Source organism: Pseudorca crassidens, chromosome 11, assembly GCF_039906515.1.
Source record: "Pseudorca crassidens isolate mPseCra1 chromosome 11, mPseCra1.hap1, whole genome shotgun sequence".
In the NCBI taxonomy this organism is placed as follows: Eukaryota; Metazoa; Chordata; class Mammalia; order Artiodactyla; family Delphinidae; genus Pseudorca; species Pseudorca crassidens.
In genome coordinates this window covers 2229160-2249195 of record NC_090306.1, presented here as the reverse complement: position 1 = coordinate 2249195, position 20036 = coordinate 2229160, and the positions used below count along the sequence as shown (strand labels likewise).

Below are 20036 nucleotides of genomic sequence, written 5' to 3'. Positions count from 1 at the left end.
ACAAGACCAAGTGCAGCCTGCCTTGAACTGAGAGCTGTGAGCGCTTCAGGGTGCACTCCTGTAAGAAGGGAGCCCTGCTGCAGGTGCTCATTTTTAATTGTCCTGAAATAAAGCTGAAAGGATTCCTGTTTATGCAGCAGCCAGGCTGAGGGCATTCTCCTTTCCTGCCGATGGGTATAATTCTGCATCTGCCCTCTGTTGTTCCTTTGCTTTGGAAAAATTGCTTATGAACCAATAGAGCTTTGATGTAATGATTAGTCCTCTGTTTATCATGATCCTGTGTGAGCTAATTCGTGATATTAAAAGCACACTTTATAGCAAAACAGACTGTGTGTGTGTCCTTTGGAGTTTGCCACTTTGACTGTATTCCATTTTAGCTACTGCTTTATAGAGTAATTTCCATAGCTGTTAGTGTCAGCTTGACATTTAGATTTCAAAGATCCTGTTATAGTCCTGTTCCAAATGTCAAACAGTGACTTCAGAGTTTCTGAATGATAGGCATAAACTCTTACTAGTGCTTTTGTTAGAAGCATAAGATGATTTTACAGTTTCTTTGTTACTGTCTGTGTCTGTAAACTCTGTGTGTTGCTTAAATGAGACTTTCTCTTGAGTATACAGATCATATTTATATTGCCTAATGAAGCTTTTATATGTTGATTTCATGTTATTTGCTGCCTAAGTTTTACAATTCTGTGAACTTTGAACTTGATTAGAACCTTGATGACAGTGGGGAAGGAATTTTCGTAACAGGCAGATTTTACATATAGGAAGGAAAGCAAGGAAAACTATTGCTTAATAGCTTCTAAATGTCCCTCATTAGTGTATATTTGAAGGGTCAGCGAATTTCATAGTTTATGTGGTTGTAATCAGAGTTTCTTGACTGGAGACTAACTTTACTCCTAGAAGACTGACTTTGAAATATGGGTAAGGGCCTGTTATCGGAGTAGCGCTGCTAAGAATATTGTTCTGTGTGTTCTTTAATTCAGTCCCTTTTATTTTATGAAACACAATTATGTTGTCTTTAGGAAGCAGATATTGTATTTTAGCAATGTTGCTTCTTTCTCCAAACACAGGGTAGATAATATAGTAACTAATAGAGTCATTTTTAGAACGTTTTTTTCCTCATTACAAAATAATAAATAAATATGGTAAAACATTTTAAGAATACATAAATGTATGTAGGAAAAAAACTCTCCTGTAATCACATTTGTCATAGACATACCCAGTTGGGATTGTATTTGTGTGTCTATTTGCCTGTGTGTGTGTACACACACACTATCTCTCTTTCTCTTTGTATTATTTTTTAAATTTAATATGAGGAAAGCATTTCTCCTATCTTAGTACATATTCTTCAGGAGCATTATTTTAAATGACTACATAAAATTGCCATATTTTTAGCTGTTCTATTGTAAGACATTTAGGACTTTTCATTTTCTTTTTTTTTTAACATCTTTATTGGAGTATAATTGCTTTACAGTGTTGTGTTAGTTTCTGCTTTATAACAAAGTGAATCGGCTGTACATATACATATGTTCCCATATCTTCTCCCTCTTGCGTCTCCCTCCCACCCTCCCTATCCCACCCCTCTAGGTGGTCACAAAGCACCGAGCTGATCTCCCCGTGCTATGCAGCTGCTTCCCACTAGCTATCTGTTTTATGTTTGGTAGTGTATATATGTCCATGCCACTTCGTCCCAGCTTACTCTTCCCCCTCCCTGTGTCCTCAAGTCCATTCTCTACGTCTGCGTCTTTATTCCTGTCCTGCCCCTATGTTCTTCATAACCTTTTTTTTTTTTTTTTTAGATTCCATATATATGTATTAGCATACTGTATTTGTTTTTCTCTTTTTGACTTACTTCACTCTGTATGACAGACTTCTACGTCCATCCACCTCACTACAAATAACTCAATTTCATTTCTTTTTATGGCTGAGTAATATTCCATTGTATATATGTGCCACATCTTCTTCATCCATTCATCTGTCGATGGACACTTAGGTTGCTTCCATGTCCTGGCTATTGTAAATAGTGCTGCAGTGAACATTGTGGTACATGACTCTTTTTTGAATTACGGTTTTCTCAGGGTATATGCCCAGTAGTGGGATTGCTGGGTCATATGGTAGTTCTATTTTTAGTTTTTTAAGGAACTTCCATATTGTTCTCCATAGTGGCTGTATCAATTTACATTCCCACCAACAGTGCAAGAGAGTTCCCTTTCCTCCACACCCTCTCCAGCATTCACTGTTTGTAGATTTTGTTTTGTTTTGTTTTTTTGCGGTACGTGGGCCTCTCACTGTTGTGGCCTCCCCCATTGTGGAGCACAGGCTCCGGACGCGCAGGCTCAGTGGCCATGGCTCACGGGCCCAGCCGCTCTGTGGCATGTGGGATCTTCCCAGACCGGGGCACGAACCCGCGTCCCCTGCATCGGCAGGCGGACTCTCAACCACTGCGCCACCTGGGAAGCCCCTGTTTGTAGATTTTTTGATGATGGCCATTCTGACTGGTGTGAGGTGATACCTCATTATAGTTTTGATTTGCATTTCTCTAATGATTAGTGATGTTGAGCATCCTTTCATGTGTTTGTTGACAATCTGTATGTCTTCTTTGGAGAAATGTCTATTTAGGTCTTCTGCCCATTTTTGCATTGGGTTGTTTGTTTTTTTGATATTGAACTGCATGAGCTGCTTTTATATTTTAGAGATTAACCTTTGTCAGTTGCTTCATTTGCAAATATTTTCTCCCATTCTGAGGGTTGTCTTTTCATCTTGCTAATGGTTTCCTTTGCTGTGCAAAAGCTTCTAAGTTTCATTAGGTCCCATTTGTTTATTTTTGTTTTTATTTCCCTTTCTCTAGGAGGTGGGTCAAAAAGGATCTTACTGTGTCATGTTAGGGAGTGTTCTAATTTCATTCTTTTACCTGTAGCTGTCCAGTTTTCCCAGCACCACTTATTGAAGAGGCTGTCTTTTCTCCATTGTATATTCTTGCCTCCTTTATCAAAAATAAGGTGACCATATGTGCGTGGGTTTATCTCTGGGCTTTCTATCCTGTTGCATTGATCTATATTTCTGTTTTTGTGACAGTACCATACTGTCTTGATTAGTGTAGCTTCGTAGTATAGACTGAAGTCAGGGAGCCTGATTCCGCCAGCTCCATTTTTCTTTCTCAAGATTACTTTGGCTATTCAGGGTCTTTTGTGTTTCCATGCAAATTGTGAAATTTTTTATTGTACTTCTGTGCAAAATGCCATTGGTAGTTTGATAGGGATTGCACTGAATCTGTAGATTGCTTTGCGTAGTAGAGTCATTTTCACAATGTTGATTCTTCCAATCCAAGAACATGGTTTATCTCTCCGTCTGTTTGTATCATCTTTAATTTCTTTCATCAGTGTCTTATAGTTTTCTGCATACAGGTCTTTTGTCTCCTTGGGTAGGTTTATTCCTAGGTATTTTATTCTTTTTGTTGCAGTGGTAAATGGGAGTGTTTCCTTAATTTCTCTTTCATACTTTTCATCATTAGTGTATAGGAATGCAAGAGATTTCTGTGCATTAATTTTGTATCCTGCTACTTTACTGAATTCATTGATTAGCTCTCGTAGTTTTCTGATAGCATCTTTAGGATTCTCTATCTATAGTATCATGTCATATGCAAACAGTGACAGCTCTACTTCTTGTTTTCTGATTTGGATTCCTTTTATTTCCTTTTCTTCTCTGATTGCTGTGGCGAAAACTTCCAAAACTGTGTTGAATAATAGTGGTGAGAGTGGGCAACCTTGTCTTGTTCCTGATCTCAGTGGAAATGGTTTCAGGTTTTCACCATTGAGAACGATGTTGGCTGTGGGTTTGTCATATATGGCCTCTATTCTGTTGAGATAAGTTCTCTCTATGCCTACTTTCTGGAGGGTTTTTATCATAAATGGGTGTTGAATTTTGTCGAAAGCTTTTTCTGCATCTATTGAGATGATCATATGGTTTTTAGTCTTCAATTTGTTAATATGGTGTATCACATTGATTGATTTGTGTATATGGAAGAATCCTTGCATTCCTGGGATAAACCCCACTTGATCATGGTGTATGATCCTTTTAATGTGCTGTTGGATTCTGTTTGCTAGTATTTTGTTGAGGATTTTTGCATCTATGTTCATCAGTGATATTGGCCTGTAGTTTTCTTTCTTTGTCTGGTTTTGGTATCAGGGTGATGGTGGCCTTGTAGAATGAGTTTGGGAGTGTTCCTCCCTCTGCTGTATTTTGGAAGAGTTTGAGAAGAATAGGTGTTAGCTCTTCTCTAAATGTTTGGTAGAATTCGCCTGTGAAGCCATCTGGTTCTGGGCTTTTTTCTGTTGGAAGATTTTTAATCACAGTCTTAATTTCAGTCCTTGTCATTGGTCTGTTTATATTTTCTGTTTCTTCCTGGTTCAGTCTCGGAAGGTTGTGCTTTTCTAAGAATTTGTCCATTTCTTCCAGGTTGTCCATTTTATTGGCGTATGGTTGCTGTAATAATCTCCCATGATCCTTTGTATTTCTGTAGTGTCAGTTGTTACTTCTCCTTTTTCATTTCTAATTCTGTTGATTTGAGTCTTCTCCCTGTTTTTCTTGATGAGTTTGGCTAATGGTTTATCAATTTTATCTTCTCAAAGAACCAGCTTTTAGTTCTATTGATCTTTGCTATTTTTTCCTTCATTTCTTTTTCATTTATTTCTGATCTGATCTTTATGATTTCTTTCCTTCTGCTAACTTTGGGGTATTTTTGTTCTTCTTTTCTCTGATTGCTTTAGGTGTAAGGTTAGGTTGTTTATTTGAGATGTTTCTTGTTTCTTGAGGGAGGATCGTATTGCTATAAACTTCCCTCTTACAGCTGCTTTTGCTGCATCCCATAGGTTTTGGGTCGTCGTGTTTTTGTTGTCATTTGTTTCTAGGTATTTTTTGATTTCCTGTTTGATTTCTTCAGTGACCTCTTGGTTATTAAATAGTGTATTGTTAGCCTCCATGTGTTTGTATTTTTTATAGATTTTTTCCTGTAATTGATATCTAGTCTCATAACATTGTGGTCGGAAAAGATACTTGATACAATTTCAATTTTCTTAAATTTATCATGGCTTGCTTTGTGACCCAAGATATGATCTATCCTGGAGAATGTTCCATGAGCACTTGAGAAGAAAATGTATTCTGTTGTTTTGGATGGAATGTCCTGTAAATATCAATTAAGTCAGTCTTGTTTAATGTATCATTTAAAGCCTGTGTTTCCTTATTTATTTTCATTTTGGATGATCTGTCCATTGGTGAAAGTGGGGTGTTAAAAGTCCCCTACTATGATCATATTACTGTTGATTTCCCCTTTTATGGCTGTTAGCATTTGCCTTATGTATTGAGGTGCTCCTATGTTGGGTGCATAAGTATTTACAGTTGTTATATTCTTCTTGGATTGATCCCTTGATCATTATGTAGTGTCCCTCCTTGTCTCTTGTAACATTCTTTATTGTAAAGTCTATTTTGTCTGATATGAGAATTGCTACTCCAGCTTTCTTTTGATTTCTATTTGCATGGAATATCTTTTTCCATCCCCTCACTTTCAGTTTGTATGTGCCCCTAGGTCTGAAGTAGGTCTCTTGTAGACAGCATATATACGGGTCTTGGTTTTGTATCCATTCAGCAGTTTATGTATTTTGGTTGGAGCATTTAATCCATTTACATTTAAGGTAATTATTGATATGTATGTTCCTATTACCATTTTCTTTCTTTCTTTCTTTCTTTTTTTTTGCGGTACACGGGCCTTTCACTGTTGTGGCCTTTCCCGTTGCAGAGCACAGGCTCCGGACGCGCAGGCTCAGCGGCCATGGTTCACGGGCCTAGCCACTCTGCGGCATGTGGGGTCTTCCCGGACTGGGGCACAAACCCGTGTCCCCTGCATCGGCAGGTGGACTCTCAACCACTGCGCCACCAGGGAAGCCCTATTATCATTTTCTTAATTGTTTTGGGTTTGTTATTGTAGGTCTTTTCCTTCTCTTGTGTTTCCTGACTAGAGAAGTTCCTTTAACATTTGTTGTAAAGCTGGTTTGGTGGTGCTGAATTGTCTTAACTTTTGCTTGTCTGTAAAGGTTTTAATTTCTCCATAGAATCTGAATGAGATCCTTGCTGGGTAGAGTAATCTTGGTTGTAGGTTTTTCCCTTTCGTCACTTTAAATATGTCCCGTCCCTCCCTTCTGGCTTGCAGAGTTTCTGCTGAAAGATCGGCTGTTAACCTTATGGGGATTCCCTTGTATGTTATTTGTTGCTTTTCCCTTGCTGCTTTTTGTTTTTCTTTTGCGGTACGTGGGCTTCTCACCGTTGCGGCCTCTCCTGTTGTGGAGCACAGGCTCCGGACACGCAGGCTCAGCGGCCATGGCTCATGGGCCCGGCCACTCCGTGGCATGCGGGATCTTCCTGGACCCGGGCGTGAACCCGCGTCCCCTGCATCGGCAGGCGGACTCTCAACCACTGCGCCACCAGGGAAGCCCCCTTGCTGCTTTTAATATCTTTTCTTTGTATTTAATTTTTGATAGTTTGATTAATATGTGTCTTGGCGTGTTTCTCCTTGGATTTATCCTGCCTGGGACTCTCTGCGCTTCCTGGACTTGATTGACTATTTCCTTTCCCATATTAGGGAAGTTTTCAACTATAATCTCTTCAAATATTTTCTCAGTCTCTTTCTTTTTGTCTTCTTCTTTTGGGACCCCTATAATTTGAATGTTGGTGCGTTTAATGTTGTCCCAGAGGTCTCTGAGACTGTCCTTCATTCTTTTCATTCTTTTTTCTTTATTCTGCTCTGCAGTAGTTATTTCCACTATTTTATCTTCCAGGTCACTTATCCGTTCTTCTGCCTCAGTTATTCTGCTACTGATTCCTTCTAGAGAATTTTTTATTTCATTTATTGTGTTGTTCATCATTGTTGTTTACTCTTTAGTTCTTCTAGGTCCTTGTTAAACATTTCTTGTATTTTCTCCATTCTACTTTCAAGATTTTGGATCATCTTTAGTATCATTACTCTGAATTCTTTTTCAGGTGGACTGCCTATTTCCTCTTCATTTATTTGGTCTGGTGGGTTCTTACTTTGCTCCTTCATCTGCTGTGTGTTTCTCTGTCTTCTCATTTTGCTTAACATACTGTGTTTGGGGTCTCCTTTTTGCAGGCTGCAGGTTCGTGGTTCCCGTTGTTTTTGGTGTCTGCCCCCAGTGGCTAAGGTTGGTTCAGTGGGTTGTGTAGGCTTCCTGGTAGAGGGGACTGGTGCCTGTGTTCTGGTGGATGAGGCTGGATCTTGTCTTTCTGGTGGGCAGGTCCGCATCTGGTGGTGTGTCTGGCATGTCATTGACCTTGTTATGATTTCAGGCAGCCTCTCTGCTAATGGGTGGGGTTGTGTTCCTGTCTTGCTAGTTTTTTGGAATAGTGTGTCCAGCACTGTAGCTTGCTGGTCGTTGAGTGGAGCTGGATCTTAGCGTTGAGACGGAGATCTCTGGGAGAGCTTTCACCATTTGATATTACGTTGAGGTGGGAGGTCTCTGGTGGACCCATGTCCTGAACTTGGCTCTTCCACCTCAGAGATACAGGCCTGACACCCAGCTGGAGCACCAAGACCCTGTCAGCCGCATGGCTCAGAAGAAAAGGGAGAAAAAAAAAAGAGAGAGAGAAAAAAGAAAATAAAGTTATTAAATAAAAAATAATTATTGAAAATAAAAAAATTAAAAAGTAATTTAAAAAAAAAGAAAGAGGAGAGCAACCAAACCAAAAAAAAAATCCACCAATGATAACAAGTGCTAAAAACTACAAACCCCCCCCCAAAAAACGGACAGAACCCTAGGACAATTGGTAAAAGCAAAGCTGTACAGACAAAATCACACGAAGTCCACCACCTCAATTTTGGGATGATTTGTTGTCTACTCAGGTATTCCAGAGATGCAGGCACATCAAGTTGATTGTGGAGATTTAATCTGCTGCTCCTGAGGCTGCTGGAAGAGATTCCCTGTTCTCTTCTTTGTTCGCACAGCTCCTGGGGTTCACCTTTGGATTTGGACCCGCCTCTGCATGTAGGTCGCCTGATGGTGTCTGTTCCTGCCCAGACAGAATGGGGTTAAAGAGCTGCTGATTCAGGGGCTCTGGCTCACTCAGGCTGGGGGGAGGGAGGGGTACAGAGTGCGTGGTGAGCTTGTGGTGGCGGAGGCTGGCGTGATGTTGCACCAGCCTGAGGTGTGCCATACTGTTATGGCCATCTTTATTAATACATTTTCACATTTCTGATTATTTTCCTATGATAGGTTGTTTAAAAAATTGAATCTATTCATCAGAGGGGATCAAAGGAATTATAGGAGAGTTTTTCCCATATAAATTTATGTATTCTTAAAATGTTTAACATGTATATTTATTACTTTGTAATGAGATAATGTTACAAAAATGATCCTATAAATTACTATATTATCTACCTTATATTTGGAGAGAAAAGCAACATTGCTAGAAGATAGTTTCTGCTTCCTAAGGATGATACAGTTGTGCTTATAAAAGAGATGAATATACTTATTGACACACTGTTTTCTAGAAGGACTGGACCACTTTAGGTGATCAGGCATATAAGAACGCGCATGTATCACCTTACCTGTTCATATAATGTTTAAAAATCTTTTGCCTGAAAAAAACCTTTTACCTCTTTCATAGGTTAAAAAGTTTTGTCTTACCTTGTTTACATTTGCAATTCTTTGTTTACATTTCATGTGTTTATTGACAATTTGCATATTGTCTGTGATTGGTCTATTCCTATTTGTTAATTTCTCTTGGGTACAGGAAGGTCTTAGTATTTCATTGACTTATACAGGCTTTTTCAATAGTGAGGATAAAGTTCTTTCACAGTTATGAATAATTTTTAGTTTTTGTCATTTGCTCATTAGTTGTTGACTTTTTTTTTTTTTTCTGGTGCCATCAGTTTATTTATGGGAATGGGATTTTTTCAGTGTTTTGATGTATAAATTGGAAAAATAAGAATAGAGTTGATGCTGAGCCTTGTGGACATAGGAACTAACTGAAGAAAACAGATTAGCCCTCTCCATCTATTAAATTTTACTTTTTATGTTTAGTAATTATTTACCATAACTGTAATATCCTTGTGTCATTTTGATTACTTGCATACCAATAATAATTGTACCGATTTCTCAATCCAGAAGATTATTATTATTATTATTATTTGCGGTATGCGAGCCTCTCACTGTCGTGGCCTCTCCCGTTGCAGAGCACAGGCTCCGGGCGTGCAGGCTCAGCGGCCAGAAGATTATTATTTTTGAACACTTAGAGCCTTGTGGTCAATTCTGGAGCACATTTCTATTGCAGGGATGCATGATCGGGGGTCTATAAAATAGTTCCAAGCATAAAATACATTAGATATGTGGGGGGAATGGAGCGGGAATAGGGATTCACAGAGAGGAGTGTGGGGTGATGGGCAGCATCCCGTCGTAGACAGAGTACTGGATGGTACCCGACAGTCCCCTTATTTGCCTTTTCATGGCTCTGTCGTGATGCTCTGTGGGTGCGGGTTCGCAGACAGGCACATGTGTCCAGAGCTACGGCCGTGGCCTCGCCATCCTCCTCCTCTGTCTCTTGTACCAGAAGGCGTCGATGTGCCTGGGGGAGGAGAAGCTGGCAGGCCACAGCACCCCCTAGTTGTTGACTTTTGATGTATATAATTCTAGATTTCTAAGCAGTAAAATGTACTATACTTTTCTTACATCTGTAATTTGTTATTTCTTACATTTCTTTTTTTGTTTAGAAAGTCCTTCCCTATCTGAATATCATTAAATATGTTTATTTTTTTTTTATTTTCTAATTAATTAGCATTTTATACCTACTTCTTTAATCTTCCTGGAACTTATTTTAAATTTTGTGTGGGGAGAACATATTTATTTTGATGTTTTCCTAATAATTGAAAAGCTTTCTAAATACTGTGATCAGTCTCTTTTCTTTTGGTTTGTGGCATTTCCTTTTTCTTTCTTTCTTTTTCTTTTTCTTTTTTTTTTTTTTTTTTGAGGTACATAGGCCTCTCACTGCTGTGGCCTCTCCTGTTGTGGAGCACAGGCTCCGGCTGCACAGGCTCAGCGGCCATGGCTCACGGGCTCAGCCACGGATCTTCCCGGATCGGGACACGAACCCGTGTCCCCTGCATCAGCAGGCGGACTCTCAACCACTACACCACCAGGGAAGCCCTCCTTTTTCTTTCTTAAGTGCTTAATTATTGTGAGATTTGTTCCATTGATCTCTTTGTTGATATTCTTTTTCCAGGACTACATTGATTTGATTATAACAGGCTTGCAATTTGTATTAATGGCCAATTGGGCATTGAAAAAAATTTCCTTCAAATATATATATATACACACATACATATACACATATACATATATATATATTTGCCATTCTTATGTGCTGCCAGACATTCTTACCCCACTCTTCTTATATGCTGGCTGCCTCAGGTGTCCGCTTAAATGGTACTTCTTCAAAGAGACCTTCCCTAACCATCCTGCCTAAAGTAGGACAGTCTGTGCCAGTATCAGCACAAATAAATCAGTCAGCCTTTCAGAAGTCATTTCCTTTCACACCAAATCTTCCAGATGCAGTTCTCATGTTCCTCATTATTGGGTGAGCTGTTAGAATGAAGACAGCTATTGATCCACCGTCAGCTCCTATTTAATTGCTTAAAATTTCCAGCAGTTAAATAGGAGGAAATTCTGTCATTTAAGAGAACTGACTTAGTATTTAAGAGTATAAATTCTAAAGTTGTAGTTACAAAACTTATACAGTACACTTTTTAAAATACAGTACATTTTTGATTATGTCCTAGATGAAAACGACAGCCAGTGTCTGGGACAGAAGATCAGCAAGGCTCTGTAAAACCTTTGCCCCATTTTAAAATGAAGTATTAGGACATCTGTGCCATAGAGATTCAAGCTAGTGTCCCTGAGAATTTTCAGCTGCCCCAGAATGGTGATTGCTCAATAGACTAAACTGGAGAGTGTGGGATGATTATCGCAAGAGGACCACACACAATGATGACGTGGAAAGTGATTCGTTACAATCAATAGCATAAGAAAAGGATATTAAAAGAAAGTTTTTAGAGGTACTGATTTCAATGAGAAAAGGCTGGTGAGATATTTTGATTCTTTACTAATTGGTTTTCTTCATGCAGGGCTTTCAAAAAGAAAACAAGTAATTTGAGCACACTAACCAGCTTTATTCTTCATGAAAAAAGAAAGCCCTTTGTGATTTTAATGCTGCTTAACTCCTTTCTTCACTGCTCATGGGGTTATAATCTTAAGCAAACAAACAAAAAATTGCTGATTATAGGGCTGTGGTGCTTCAATGGCAGTAATGGCACTGACCCTAGTACAATTTTCAGTAGATAAACAGAGCTAATTGATTTATAACCATTATTCTAATTAAATAATAAGGTTCTTGTTAGGGATTATGTTATCAAGTGTATTGTTTTGTCCTTATTTCTCACATGTTTTACTTTGGTGAAGAATTACGAGCTGTAAATGGTACAGATGAACTGGTTTGCAGGGCAGAAATAGAGACACAGATGTAGAGAACAAACGTATGGGCACCAAGGGGGGAAAGTGGCGGGGGGGTGGGTGGCGGTGGGATGAACTGGGAGATTGGGATTGACATATATACGCTAATATGTATAAAATAGATAACTAATAAGAACCTGCTGTGTAAAAAAATAAATAAAATAAACTTCAAACATTCAAAAAAAGAAAAAAAAAAAAGAATTACGAGCTGTAATCCAAATGAATTGAAGGGACTATTGAGATGATCCAGTCATTGCTTTTTGAAAAGCACTTTAAGCTGCAGACCCCTTTTTTCAAATGAATATTATTCAGATATGAAAATAAAACTTATTTTTAAAAATTTATTTATTTTTGGCTGTGTTGGGTCTTCGTTGCTGTGCACAGGCTTTCTCTAGTTGCGGCGAGCGGTGTGGGGCCATTGCGGTGGGCTCTCTTGTTGTGGAGCACAGGCTCTGGGCGTGTGGGCTCTAGAGCGCAGGCTCAGTAGTTGTGGCGCACAGGCTTAGTTGCTCTGCGGCATGTGGGATCTCCCGGACCAGGGCTCGAGCCCGTGTCCCCTGCATTGGCAGGTGGATTCCCAGCCACTGTGCCACCAGGCAAGTCCCTAAAACTTATTTTAAGAAGTAAAATGAAAAAGAGGGCAAAGCTGTTCTGATTGAGGCAGGACTGGGGAGCCCAGATGCCCCAGTGTGGCCCTGCCAGGCATTCCCTGAAGATGTTCTTTAGAACCCCTAGGGCTTCCCAGGGCTGGGTTCAGTAAGCCACTAACCAAACCTTTTGATTTTACAAACAGCAGCAACAACAGTAGCTGCTATTTATTGATCATTTACAGTGCGATAGGTGTTCTGTCTTACTGCTAATTATTATACTAACCCTGTAGATTAAACTTCATAATGTTCATAGTATAGATTAATAAATTCAGGCTCAGCGTGTTTCGTTCACTTCACTGACGTCATCCTGAGGGAACCAGGCATTGAACCCAGAGCCAGATTTTTTTGGCCTGTGCTCTCCCCGTAGAGGGAGGGTCCTCACCAACTTCTTTCCGTTTCTGTGACACTGCTTTCCTGATTTCTGCCCACTTCTCTGACTGCTCCCCTTGCTCCTCTGCCTGCCATCTAATGTGGAATCAGTCCTAGGACTATCTCCTCTTGCTGTGTTTTCTTTTCCTAGGGAGGCTCATTCACTACCTTGGCCTCAGTTAACATCTGTGTACGAGAGCTTCCACACTTACATCTTTAGCTCATATCATTCCTCTAAGCTCCAGACCCACATGCCCAGTTGCTCCCTCAAACCTGTTCTCAGCATCTCAAAAGCACATTCCTTTCAGCTCAAGATTTCCCCTCAATTCTGGTCCTTCCTTATTTTTTCCCATTTTTGTTTATGGTGCCACCACCTTGTCCATGGTGTTTAAGTCAGAAACTTCAGAATTTTCCTTGATTGCTTCACTCCCTCATTTCCCACCCTGCCAGTCAAATCCTGGTGGTCTTTTTTCTCTGAAGTATTTCTCGAAGCCATCCGTTTTCCCACCCCACAGCCACTGTCATAGTTTGGTCATGTCGCTGTTGGCTGACATTATTGCAGTGGTCTCCCAGTTTCCCCCAGTCTTTCTCTTTCCCCCTCATGTGCAGCCTCATTGCAGCCAGTCTGGGTTTTGTTTTTTTGCGGTATGCAGGCCTCTCACTGCCGTGGCCTCTCCCGTTGCGGAGCACAGGCTCCGGACGTGCAGGCTCAGCGGCCATGGCTCACGGGCCCAGCCGCTCCGCGGCATGTGGGATCTTCCCGGACCGGGGCACGAACCCGTGTCCCCTGCATCGGCAGGCGGACTCTCAACCACTGCGCCACCAGGGAAGCCCAGTCTGAGCTTTTGAAAGTGCCCATGTGATGTTTGAATCCTGGCTCCACCACTCACTAGTTATGTGAGCTTGGCAGGCTGCTAAGTCTTTCCAAACCTTAGTTTCCTCATCTGTAAAATGGTTATATAATTCTTACCTCATGTACTTGTTCTAAGAATTAAATGTGGTAATATGTGCCTGGCATCACTATTAGTGATGATGGTAGAGATGATCATACTCTGCTCAAAACTTTTCCAGGGCTTCCTGTTGCCCTTAAAGTCCATTAAAACTCTTGTCACACTTCCTTGGTGCTCAGGATCCTTAATCCCTCAAATGTGCTTTGCCCCCTCCTTCTTGAGGGTCTTCACCTAAGTAGTCTTCTCCTCACAGTAGAAGTGTTGTGTCTTTAAACAGTTAGTGGACGTTAACTCATTCTTCAGATCTCACCCAGCCCCCAGATCTTCTCATCTGTTGCTACCTTGATTTATAGCTTTTATCCCTGTTTGCAGTTATAATTGTGTATTTTTGTTGCTGTTGGGATTAATGACTCTCTTATCCACCGTTATCTGTCTTATCTACCTTTATGTGGAGACAGACCATGTTTATTATACCCACCTGCCACTGTGTCTCTGTCAGGGAGCATAATACCTGCTACTAACTAAAGATCTTTCTTCCGTCAGTGAGGGATTATACTTCAGTATTTTTTTTCTGTTCTCCAATGTTTGGTTAAGTTTATTTTTCAACAGCACTGCCTCCTTTGTGGGCAGAATTGTCTGAAATGGACTCTTTCATGTTAATTACTAGTTCTTGTTCTTGGTGGAGAGAACTCCCAAGGTAGCCAGAGCCCTCTCAGAATCTTATCATTCTTCTGGTATTGAAGTAGGCTAGGGGTTCGTTTTTCCACCTAGGATAAAGTGCTGTTCTTGTGTTCCTGTAGGTTTTGTGTTTTTGTGGCACTTGTCTATACGTTGGGATTCATATTTTCTTTTGCTTAAGTCTGTATTAGAAATATGAAATATTTTAGGTTCATTAACATCATCAGATGTTCCTTTGTGAACCTCTCATTTAAGTTTTCTTGTTTTTGTTTAGGTACCTTGGGTTAAGCAAGTAGCTTTATTTAAAAAGCCAATTTTCCTTATAATATGGGGATCAAAGAATGTGTTCTTAAAAGCTGTGAGAAAAAAAGAATTATATAAGCATCTATCCCAATTCATAAATTTAGTTTAAAAATATTTTAAACATTAGTAATGAATCAGGTATCCCTGTATTACTTTTTTGTTTCTCAGATACCTGATAGAAAAAAGAAGTCTGCTTATTTATTTTTCCAATAAATATAATAAATATGAAAGGGATAGAAAGGAAATTCTTGAAACTGTTGATTATTGTTGTTTTCAGATTTTCAGTGTCCTTATCTCTAACATCATTTTTATAGGACTCTTTGACATCAAAATTTTGGTACTGAGATTAAAGTAGTTTTATTTTGTGGGGATTCTCAGGGAAAGATGCCATTTCAGGAAGTAGGGTGAGCAGAGAGAAATTAGGGTTCTTTCCAATCTTTTCTGTTTCTTCTCTAATTCCTTCTTTCAGAGAGAAAAGATCCTATGGGTAGAAGTTTTTCTTTTTAAAAAATATTCTCATGCCTTACAGTGATACTAGGGCTCTGCTAATTAAAGTAGCTTCATAAGTAACCACTTTCTTTGAAAACACTCTGTCTTTATTCCTTATGGATGGAATTGAATGCACAATCATTTAGCTTTTTTTTTTTTTAAGTAGCAGCCCAATCCATTTCCACCAAAAATTTCCTTCTAGGAAAGTGGTTTTATGATTGATGGAAAGTGTTGTATGATTAATGATTCTGTAGATATGAAAGTTACAGGCTGGATATCTGCTCCCTTTTATCATCTGTGTCATGCATCTTGTTTATAGTAAATTGAAAAAGGTACGTTTACACGATCAGTAAGGTTGAAGACATGCTCTACTACCGGGCAGTTTCATTCCTGTGTGTCTCCTTGAGAGAAACTTTTGCACATGTGCACAAGGAGACAGGTAGATGTACATGTGCTTGTTGTAACAGTGAAAAAAGTGGAAAAACATCTAACTGTTCCTCAGTAGGTGAGTGGATAAGTTGATATTTATTCACAAAATGGAATATGAGTACACAGTCCTTTCCTCCAAAATACTTAGATTTTGAAAGGTAATCCAGTATATAAACTGCATATTGTGTAATGCTCCCATTGGAATCTGGACAATACCCAGTAATCAAACATATTAAATCTGTAGCAAAACATAGGAATATTCATATTAAATTGGATAAATAAATGGTAAATAGCCTCGTAGCAGTTGAGTCAGGTTTTTCCATTAAGCTTGGAGAAAAATTTAGTCTTTTTAAAGCTCTTTGGATTTTAGAATATTGGATAAGGAATTGTGAAACCTGTATTATACAGTTCATAAAAGTGAATGAATTAGAGTTATGTATATCAGCGTGGATAAATCTCAAACACGTTTTTAAAAAATTGAAGTACTGTTGACATATAACCTTATATTAGTTTCAATATTTTGCTGTTGGGTTACAGTACAAAATGATCAACACACTGGGTCTGGTTAACATCCATCACCACACATAGTTACAAAGAACTTTTTTGGGGGATGAGAACTTTTAAGATCTACTCTTTTAGCAACTTTCAAATATGTAATACAGTGTTATTAACTATAGTCACCATGCTGTACATTATGTTCCCAGGACTTATTTATTTTTATAACTGGAAGTTTGTACCTTTTGACTCCCTTTACCCATTTCACCCACTCCCTGTCTCCCACCTCTGGCAACCACCAATCTGTTCTCTATCTGTGAGCTTGTGGTCCGCCCCCCCCCCCGAAATGGTAAGATCTTATTTTTTTTTTAATGGCTGAATAATAATATATACACATATGTGTATAGATATACACACCACATTTTCTTTATCCATTCATCCATTGATGGACACTTAGGTTGTTAACGTATCTTGGGTATTATAAATAATGCTGCAGTGAACATGGGGGTGCAGATATCTTTTTGAGTTAGTATTTTTGTTTTCTTTGGATAAAATCTCAGAAGTGGAATTGCTAGATCTAATGGCAGTTCTATTTTTAATTTTTTGAGGAACCTCCATTACTGTTTCCCATAGTGGCTATACCAGTTTACATTCTCAGGCACATTATGTGAGTAACATAAGCAATTTGCAGAGACAATCAAGAACAGATGACATCACTTATGTGAATTTTAAATAAGCAACAGTGAGGGGTGGGGGAGAGAGAGAGAGATTTGAAGCAAATAAGGCAAATTGTTAATGGTGATTTCCATGCGTTGTTGTATATTTGAATGAGTCTCTGTAGCCCCCAGCTTCTGCTTTCTTCTCTAACCTTTTTAAGAATGCAGGGTTACAATTGAATTAGGTGATAGAGCATAATACATGTTGGAACTGGAAGTGTTCTTAAAAATCAACTAAATTATCCTTTCTTTTAAGTGAAGTCATTCCTACTTGTTAAGAAGTTTTCTTGAATATTTATTTACTTTTCCCTTTTCAGACCTATACCTGTTACTTTTTTCTGTTTTAATTAATTAATTTATTTTAAATTTATTTTTATTTTTTATTTATTTATTTTTTTTGCGGTACGTGGGCCTCTCACTGCTGTGGCCTCTCCCGTTGCGGAGCACAGGCTCCGGACGCGCAGGCTCAGCGGCCGTGGCTCACGGGCGTAGCCGCTCCGCGGCACGTGGGATCTTCCCGGACCGGGGCACGAACCCGTGTCCCCTGCATCGGCAGGCAGACCCTCAACCACTGCACCACCAGGGAAGTCCTAATATATTTATTTTTTGTTGGAGTATAGTTTACATACAGCAAAATACATGGATCTTCAGTATCGTAGTTCCATGAGTTTTGACAAATGCCAGTAGTCATATAATGCAGTCTTATGAAGATATAGAACATTTCCATCATCCCATAAGGTCCCCTTGAGCTCCTTCCCAATCAGTATTTTCCCTGCCCTCAACACATAGATGGTGTTCTAATTCCTTTCACTTTAGATTAGTTTTGCCTGCTCTAGAACCTCCTATACATGGAACCATATAGTCTGTACTCTGTTGTGTTTGGCTTCTTTTGCTCGGCGTACTATTTTTTTTTAAGTTTATTCGTGTTGTTGCATGTATCCTTAGTCACCCTAATATTGAGTAGTTTTCATTGCATGGATATTGCATAATCAGTTTATCCATTCTCCTGTTGATGGGGTTGTTTCCAGTTTTGGCTCTTATGAATAAAGCGGTTGTAAACATTTTTATACAGATGTGTTGGTGGCCATGTTTTTATTTCTCTTGCGGAAATATCTAGAAGTGGAATCGCTGGGTCATAGGGTAAGTGCATGTTTAACTTTCCCCTAAAAGTATGCAGCCAGCTGAAGTGAAGTGAAAGATTTTGTGGTCATAGACCTAAGTATTCAAATTGAAAATATAACGTGATGAGTAAATATGGATATAGGAGATAAATGAAAATAATGGTAACACATGTATTTACTGGAGTTTATGTGATAAAATTGGTGAGAGTCAAGAAAACAAATGTATTTTCCTTTTAAATACCCCATGAAGATACCATATGGTTTTATTTCCTCTCAACATGCTGCTAAAACATGAAACAATCTTTTGTATTGTCTGTTTAGTACCTAAATTGATTTTCAAAAAAATTTTATTAATTTTTAAAGATTTCTTTTATCTACTTAACATTTTTACAGAAGCATGTGCAAAAGAGTCTTAGATATGCCTTATTTGATGGTTGCCATGGAAAATTTAAGGGATTGTATACAAAAAAAATATATTTATACCTTGGTGTTTTGCTTTCGAAACAATTATGATTTTCTCCATAATAGTTTGACTTTTTATTGTTATTTTATCCCCAGATGCTTCTTTGGTTTTATTTATCAAGATTCTCTTTCTCTCTCTTTTTAATTACACTTTTTAAAGATTTGTTCCTTGTAGAGAAATGCAGTTAAATTTTATGTGTTGATCTTATATGCGCCAGGCTTGCTAAACTCTTTTTAAAAAAATATTTATTTATTTATTTATTTTATTTTTGGCTGTGTCAGGTCTTAGTTGCTGCACACGGGATATTCCTCGCGGCATGCAGGATCTTTCGTTGCGGTGCACGGGCTCCAGAGCATGTGGGCTCTGGTGGGTTCTGTAGTTGTAGCACGTGCTGAGTTGCCCCGTGGCATGTGGGATGCAGAACCCGCATCCTCTGCATTAGAAGGTGGATTCCTAACCACTGGACCACCAGGGAAGTCCCTTGCTGGACTCTTAATGATACAGATATTTTGTCTGTAATTTCTTCTGAGTTTTCATCCTGTATAATGACTGTTTCTTGTTTTCTAATTCTTATACCTTTGATTTCCTTCTCTTGTCTTACTGCACTTGGTCTTAGTATCTCTAGAACAAAATATAACAGTGGACTATTGTAGTCTATCAGTTGCCTAGTGTAGATTTGATTTTTACAAGAAAGCCCATTATTAAAGATGTAAGTCTTGAAAAAAAATGTGAGTAATTTGGTTGGTTTATTCTGGTTAGCTGATGTTCTTTGTATATGTTCTATGCTATTTTCTCCTCAAGACAGAATTATTTATGTAAATAATTTTGGTGGGCTTCATTTCAGTTTAACACAGTTTAGTGATAGTGTGTGTGAAAGCATCTTAAACAATGGCAGTGTACACGAGTGCTTTTCTGTAAGACTGTAAGGTCATGATCTCTTTGTACTCTCACTCAATATCAGTCTTCCTTGCCTCTTCTCTTTCTCTGGAGGAAAAGGAGGGGAAAAAAAGGAGAAGGGAATTCTATAGCTTCTGGAAAGCTTTGGGCACACAGTGACTTCAGTGTTGACATAGCTCTGTGAGACACAGACATTAGCCCCTGTTAGCTTTATGCCATGTGCTGCAGCTGAATGTCAGCAGGGACTGCCCCCCGCCCCCAACAGCCAAGCTGCTGCCTCCAGTGTGTGTTTATTCAGCTGAATCCACTCCGAGTTGCAGCATTGCCAGGGTTAGCTCTTCACATGTTCACAGCTGATTGGTATCTCTTAACTCTTCTTTCTTTACCCTTATTTCTTCTTGATTTATATACTAGTATTTCAGGGACTAAATCTGGGAATTTTGTTAGCCTCATTGACGTCTGTTGCAGGTGCTTGAAACTTTTGGGTTGTAGAGCATGAAGAAAGAAGTGAGCTTGATACTTAAAATGCTGCTAGACTGAACAGTACCTTTATGGTCCCTTGTATTTAATTCTGCCATTGCTTTGTTAGTACTGAGCATTCTCAAGTAAACACTATGGAAATGGTTACTATAGGATCCCTCTGCTGGTTGATTTTACTTTTAAGGTTAAAAAAAATTTTTATTTTGATGTTATTTTTTAATGGAATGACGTCTTCAACCCTGACATTGCTTAGTGTGATATTTTTACTATTGTAATATCTGGTTTGGGATATTATCTTTTCTTCTTTCTATACTTTTCTTCCTCCACCCATTCCTTCCTCTCTATTTTTGCCTTTTGTTCAGTTTGAGAGTCAGACAGGCTTTCTAGAGGAGATAATGCCTGATCTAAGGATGAAAGGACAGGTAG

The 20036-nt window shown here is 38.9% G+C and overlaps 1 protein-coding gene across 17 annotated transcripts in view; it reads left to right on the top strand.

The window, feature by feature from the left end:
• The window catches only part of ERC1 (ELKS/RAB6-interacting/CAST family member 1), a 399699-nt gene that overhangs the window by 59353 nt on the left and 320310 nt on the right, over window positions 1-20036 (top strand). Inside the window, exon 1 of one of the 17 annotated variants that reach the window (XM_067756045.1) lies at window positions 19442-19490. The exons of the other annotated variants lie outside the window; for them this stretch is intronic. The gene's annotated coding sequence lies outside the window, so the exon portion shown is untranslated. Of the gene's footprint in view, window positions 1-19441; window positions 19491-20036 lie in introns of those variants that run through there. 17 annotated transcript variants of the gene reach the window in all.